Raw genomic sequence first — 7,769 nt, 5'->3', positions numbered from 1 at the left:
TGTGGGAGGCTACTGCAGGGATCCGGGGCAGAGCTGCCGGTGCTTTCCACCAGGTGACAGCAGTGGAGATGAGAAGTGGTTGAGTTGAAGGTAAATCCAACGGGGCTTTCAGAAGGAAGACTTAAGGGTTGAAGTTAGAACATCGGGTAAAAGTAACCCCAAGGATAGGATGAGAACCGAAAGTTAACAAGAGAGAAAGAGAAAAGAAGAATGGAAAGAGTCGACAAAAATGTCAGTTCAGCCTTCGTTGGGTGGGGGGGGAAGGGGGGAGGGGGACGATTTAACACTGTTCATAAAAAATTTAAATGTATAAATGCTTTGTTCTAACAATTTTTCATTTTTAGCAATTTATCCTTCAGAGGTACTTGCTCATGTGCACTGTTATGTGTAAAGGGATTTCACCACAGAACTGTAATAGTGAAAGATTGAAATAACCCAAAAACCCACCTGTGGGGGAATGGGTTATAGACCACGGTCCATCCAAACCTTAAATCCCCATGCCACATGAAACCAAGCGACATATCTACATAAAGCTCTCCAAGGTCCACTGTTAAGTGAAAAAAAAACCAAGATGCCGAATGATATAGGAAGTGGGTAAAGAAGATGCTCTATGTGCACACACTTACATACCCAAATATGTGGAAATACACAGGAATAGGTCTGGAATGGTATGGAGGAAGCTTCTGAAAGGAGCAAGGAGTTTATTCTCTTTATATGTTTAAATAGACATTTAATACTGTTCTAATTAAACACACTTAAAAAGATTGAATTTTATCCAAAGATTTTTTTTTTTTTTTTTTATAGTAGAGTAGAAGGATTTTTTTTCTTGTTAAGTAGTTAGATTCTTTACTATCTTCCTTAGAGGTCTCAGGAAATCCAGACCCCCAGTCTGGGAAACAGCCCTACCTCCATGGTTAGGGAGTGAGTCTGGGTTAGCCAGAGCAAGGGGCAGGGTCTGGGGCAGCTAAGACCATTCTAGTATAACAGGCTCTGGAAGGGACCAGCTGTCACCCATTTTGAGAGATAAACCTGAACAGAATTAGTTCTATCCCCAAATCCTGGATCATTTTGTCACTTTCTGCCTTATGATGGGGGCAGTAGAAAGTAGCAGAAAGAGACAGGACTTGGAATCCAAGGGGCTGGGCTCCAGTCTCAAGTGCCGCTTGCCCAGCATCTCTGAGCTTGTCTCATTATCTGTGAAATCAGGGACGACAGCTCCAGGGAAATGAGAGCTGTAGTTGGAAGCTCTCCAGATGGGCCACTGGGCTATCAGGGCTCTCCAGGCAGGGATCTGCGTCTCTTTGACTCCTGGCCAGGGTGTGCTATGTTTTTAGGACCTCTGAAAATGTATTTTAAAATAAATGTATTTGGCACAATTTCATGAGGGGTTTTCACAGACAAATCAGACTGTTTTGTGAAATCATGTGGTTGTTTTTTCTTTTTTTTAATTGCAAGTTTGGGTGAGAATGTTACTGCTGAAACCATTTAGGTTTCTTGTTTTCTTTCTTTAAATTTCACTTTGATCTCCATCCCCAGTGACATTTGCAAGGACGCTCAAGGACAGAATGCTAGCAGTCTAAGTTTGCCACCTATCGGCAGACATTTTCATTACAATTATTTTCCTGTGACCTAGATAATGGTCTCAAAACCAAAACAAAACCAAAACACTGTCAGGCACAAAACACTTCCACGACTTCTACTCCAAGTGTACTCTCCATATATTTGCTTTCATTATTCCCATAAGCATTGGTATTAATTAGGATCACCAGCAATGATTTTTGTGACTAAAGACCAATCTAACTTTTGCTTTATGAAAATTTGTCTTAAATACTTCATTGTATTTTTTCCATCTGATCAAGGTAGTTTGGATTTGATAAGATAACTGTTGTATTTCTTTAGAAAATTAAAAAAAAAACAGATTTAGGTCACTCTGCCCCACCACTTGTAATACAAGTAAAAGCATGGGTCTGTATAGTTATAAACCATCATATATAACACTTGAATAATGCAGTCAGTGGAGGAAAGAACACAGCCTTGTTTTGTGATATCTGATCTTCACCTGATCACGGCCTGATCTTTGAGCATCAATTTCTACATCTATGAGTGAAGTGATTGGACCAGATTTTCTGTGCAGTTTCTTCTAGCTCTAATAAGCTAGACTTTATGAGCTACAAGTAATTATAACAGTGATATCTAACACTTATCAAGGCCTATATTATCTGTAGGTCCTGGGCTAAAGCACTATCTCATTTGATCTGTGTGACAAGCTTATGAACTAGGTACCACTATTACAAGCAAGAAAACTGAGACTTAGAAAAATTAAACGTCTTGCCCCCCAGTTACAACGAAGGAAGTGCTAGGTGCAGAATTGAATATGGACAACCTGACTCCCAAGCCCATTGTGCCTTTAGCCACTGTACTACATATCCAAATAAGTGTTGTCCCTTTTCATATAGCCCCGTTGGAAGTCTAACCATACATTCCAATCATGCTGTCACTACTATGTTTGGAGAGCTGTTTTAGAAATAACAAATTAGTCCAACAAACGAGTTGAGCTAGTTTGAATCAAACAAGAAAAGTTGGCCTTACCGACATTTGGCCACTTCCAAAACAGAAGTGTTAAGATCCATCTCCATCCCACCTATACGGAGCACCGAACTCTCCATATGGGATGGAGTCAAAGCCACAAGCCCTGTCAGACAGCATGTGCTGTGTGGTAGAGCTGTAGGGACCACCGGGGGTGGCAAAAGGGAGCTATCAGCCAGGCCAAAGCGTTGGCAGAGGAGGAGTGGGGCATGGGGAAGACAAGGCATCAAGTGTGGGAAAGGAGAAAGAGCTGGGGTAATGCAGGCAGGTTTAACCAGAGAGGCTGGTTTGTCTCTGGAACCAGTGAGAAGGAATGTTGACGTGTGTGGGGCCTCATGGAGGAGGGCATTTTGTGCCTCACTAGGCAATACAAAATTCCCTTCCAGTAAGGAGGAACTGTTCAGTGCAGGGGTCTTGGAAGGCCCTGCCTGGGTCCTTGTCTGATCTTTGACCAGTAACCTCCTAGGTGATATCTTTTGCCCCCAAGGCATTCAGCCACGGAAGCCCTCATCCTGTATTGTCTGCTCCAGCTCTGCCTCACGTCTAGTTGCAGCTGAGGCTGTATTCAATTGGGACTCTGTCTTTGTTTCTTTCCTAGCAAAATCAAATACATACCCTAAGTATTCCCATAGCAGTTCACAGACACCCAAATTTAGGGCTGACTGGGTTGACTTTGAGGGCAAGGACAAACCATCTGGGTTTGGCTTTCATTCCCTAGTCCCCAGTCCAGAGCCTGCTCGCCCTGCCCTGGCTCTGACGAAGCCCAGTTGGGTGCTGGGTTGGGGAGCTGGCCGGGATGGGTGTGGATGAAAGTCAAGGGCATTGAATTCTAAGCTATGGCAGAGCACACGCATGGTCCATGGCCAGGGGGAGGGGGCAGACATGGCTCTGAAGCGAGTGGCTCGTGGGAGGGGGGAGAGGAGCCATAGAGGGAGGTGGTGGGGCTCAGCGAGAAGCCACAGTGCACCTGGGAGGAGGGTAGGACTGGCTTTCGTCTTTCTCCTAGTCTTTCACGTGATTCTGGCCCTGTAGAGGTACACAATAAATGTTATGTTGGTAAATAAAGGACATATTCATGCTGTTGAATTGGCCAAGACATTATTTCCAAAGAGAGACACTGGAATATTTTATTCATCAAAACCAGACATATAGTTTTGAGTTTTGTCTTCTTGTCTCTTTTAGAGATTGTTAAGGGTAATTGACAACATACACTTTTCATTTGGGCAGGATCTAGGATGGGCTTATCATTGAGTTTCCATAGGGCTGAGAGTATAGTAGATACAAAATACTTGTGAAGGGGCTTGATCTGGGCAGGCTGGAAAATCACACAAGTCTGTCGTGCCTAGAACTATCCACATCTCACCAGAGAGTCCACCGTATAATGGTCAACTTTCCCATCACAAATCTGAGATTTGATTTAAATTTTTTTTCAAAAAAATTTTTTTAAACATTTATTTATTTATTTTAGACACAGAGAGAGTGAGAGAACGAGAGAGCGAGAAAACGAAAGAGCGAGAGAGAGAGAGAGAGAGAGAGCAGGTACGCAGGGGGAGGGGCCGAGTGAGGGAGAGAATCTTCAAGCAGACTCCCGGGTGAACGTGGAGCCCGACATGGGGCTCCATCCCAGGACCCTGAGATCACGACCCGAGCTGAAATCAAGAACGGTCATCCAACCACTGTGCCACCCAGGCGCCTGAGATTTGATTTAAATGAGACTTTCCTAAAGTGAAGCATACTCTGCACTTTGTCCCCTTTCCTATGGCTTTACTTTGCCTTCATCCTCCCCTGTTTGTCATGGTAGCAGAAGCGGAACTTGCCCGGGAACACGTGCAGGCATAGCAGGAGCCGTGGGACCAGCCCCACCGACAGGCCCTGCATGTCCAGCGTGGATTTCCTCCCTTCTCCCTTGTGTTCTCTCTGGCTCTCAACCCTGCATTGCAGGACTAGGAAATGCATTATAAAGACTGCCCTAATCGATTCCTGGATTAAAAAGGATGGCCTGAGAATGCTGTGATAATCACAGGAGGAGAGAAAGACCCTGCCCCAAGGAAACGCTTTCCTTTTTGCTTTTCATGTTTTGATCTGATGAGCTTGGACTAGGCTCCATTGAAAACAATGGCAACCTCTTCAAAGGGGAATATCAAGCCCTTTGAATGGGCTAATTCGGCTCCAGGTTCCCGCCATCTATCCGCCCTTGACTAGCTCCACTAGAAGTCAACAGGTGGTTGTCCAAATATAAATGAGAAGGCTTAACTCTAAAACATCACTGTCTGAGGGGATTTTTAAAAGACTTTACTCTGTGGTTTTGGCAGTGACCATGGGTTTCTTTGCCAGTGTACAGAGAAATTTGACCTGTGTCACTCGGGAGTTAGAGATTTTCATCACTACTGTCTCCACCGAAGACCCGCTCACCCCTACTCTTCCCCAGCAAACCAGCAAACTCAAAAATAAAAAATGAAGAGGATAGATGGCAACAGAGACAGAGAGTGACAGAGACAGAGAGGCTGAGGAAAGAAAGGAAAAGGAAGGATGCAGCAATGCTTGCTGGGTCTATATTGTATTACCTGATTACAGTCCCATTTCTATGTGTCAGAAACAGGGTATTTTGATGTGTGGGTGGAGTGGGAGGAGAGGTGTTTTACAAGCAGATTTCTCTCCGTAAGATTTGCTCCGTGCTCACACTACCATGACAAATTATTAGAGTTACCTACACAAACAATGTCTGTTCCAGTTAGCGGCAGCTTCACAGGTGAGGACTGAGAAATAAAGCAACAGGGGGCAGAGGAGGGAAGGGCCACAGGGTATAACCTTCTAGTTTATCCTTAATTTTCTTTGGTACTTTCTCTTTCTATACCTCTCAGGCAACCAACCGCCAGAGACGAGTCACATGATCCTGCAGGAAAATACTGACTCCACGCAAAACCGATCTTCCGAAGCAGGTTCTGCGTGTTCCAGAGCGGCAGCGCATTTGCCGGTGGAATGCACCGTATTGAATCATCATTTCGAACTTAGGGATTCAGTTGAGAATCTAACTTGACATTCTTCGTCTTCCTGAGCCCAGAATTCACTTGATACTAGTTAGAAAGAATAGCCTGTCTTTACTTTCCATTTTGGTAAACTATCCTGGGTGTTTAGTAATTCCAAACGACCATTTAAAAGGGATAAATATGGTATCTTTTTCTCATCTAGAGGCACAAAACTTTGATTCAAGAAATAAAAGAATATATACATCAGAGCTCCACTTGCACATATGACATTAAGAACTAAGTTCTATGAATCAAATAAGAATCCCCAGGTAAACATCAGTGACAAAGGTAAGCACTCACATTAATAGTAGGCCGGCGTAGAGTCCTTCATCCTCCTTCTTGTCGGGGGTGGGGGGATGGTGGGGAGCTGGGAAACCTGGACCCTCTGGTCCCCAAATATCAGGTTGGGTCAGTAGGTGGAACACGGGACCTTAGGAGCTGCCATCTGAAAGGCTCTTTGTAGGCAGGTCCCCGTGCCTCCTCACTTGGAGTTTTCTAAGATGCCCGAGGCTCCTCCCCGAAGCGCTCTCCTCCGACACGGCCCGGGGGAGCACACACCCTGTCATAGCCTGATGCCAACTTTAGATGGGCTTGTGACAGCTGACCTCTGTTGAACAGGCACCCCGGTAGCCTGGGTGACTCCACTGTGTTCCCAAACACCAGGACGCCATCTCAGCCTGCTGTGTCTGGAGCCTCAGCATTCCATGGACCAGGAAAGATGCCCACCTGCTTTCTTTTCGGTTGGATGAAAGGGGCAGTGTGGACCACAGGGGGTGTACCGATGCCACAAATGAGTCCACAGAGAGCATCATTTCTCTTCCCAGAGGTACCAGCCTTGATCTTTTTCCAGAATATGGAGAAGTGCTATAGGAACCGAGCAAAAAGCATTTACAAACACTGGGGGTGTAGAGAGATTTTGTTCCTCAGCTCTTGTAATGGGATGGCAGAGACCAGCACTTGATAACCTTGATGCTCATGCACTTTTGAAGTAGGCAACTGTCTCCTAATGAGCTTTTAAATTAGAGAGGAGAGGAGACCTGGCTAACCCCCACATGCTATTGGCATCAGAAACATGGTAAAGCTTCAATTTAGCACTAATCTTAACAGTTTGTGAATGCCAGAGAATGTTGTAAACAAAACAAGAAGTCTATCAAGAAAATCCACAGTGGCCCTTCTGCGAGCTACTTAGTTATATGGGTTCTAGAGAACCAATTTTCTACATCAGAAGTAAGAAGAATGACTGATCCCAGGTGGAAGGGAAAACAGTATCATCAAGTTGTAAATGTCTAATTACAACTTTGTGGGGGCGCCTGGCTGGCTCAGTTGGTGGAGGAACACGCAACTCTTGGGGTTGTGAGTTTGAGCCCCACGTTGGGTGTAGAGATTGCTTAAAACATAAAAACTAGCAAAAACTGAATACTGCGATTTAGGCTCGAAAAGAAAAGAGAATGACTTTTCATATAGCTGAGTGAACATCCATCTTGGGGAAGGCAAACTCCTATTCCAATAGGCTGCCATTGTGTAAAACACCTTTCAAACGCCTCTTTGGGAACTGGTTTCAAAATCATTACTCTGGGCGCCTGGGTGGCTCAGTTGGTTAAGTGACTGCCTTCAGCTCAGGTCATGATCCCAGGGTCCTGGGATCAAGTCCCACATCGGGCTCCCGGCTCAGCGGGGAGCCTGCTTCTCCCTCTGACCCTCTCCCCTCTCATGCTGTTTCTCTCTCACTCGCTCTCTAATAAATAAATAAATAAATATTTAAAAAAAAATCATTGCTCTGGAATCATAATCTCATCCTTTTTTGACAAAAGCTGTTCTTACCTGGACTGACTGGGTTAATTCTTGGCCATTTCCAAAAATCAGATTCTCTCTCAGAGAAGAAATGTTTGCCACCATGGAGGAGAAAGGTACCTCAGGTTTTGAAGGGAATTCTGAGAGGGAATTTCAAAAACTTGTGGGCAATAATCCTGCATTGTTGAAATAAGCACAGTCTACCAAGATGATTACTTTGAAGGAAATAATATTTCATTCAAGTGCTATTTGGGGTATTAGCTAAAAGTCAGATTGCTTTATGCTCATTCCTTATAAATTTGAGTATTTATAAAACCAGATTCATGGAAATCATTTTTAACCAAAGAAAGATTGTTGAAATTTGTG

The sequence above is a fragment of the Halichoerus grypus genome, chromosome 9, assembly GCF_964656455.1.
Source record: "Halichoerus grypus chromosome 9, mHalGry1.hap1.1, whole genome shotgun sequence".
In the NCBI taxonomy this organism is placed as follows: Eukaryota; Metazoa; Chordata; class Mammalia; order Carnivora; family Phocidae; genus Halichoerus; species Halichoerus grypus.
Note: the sequence above shows the minus strand (reverse complement) of the source record.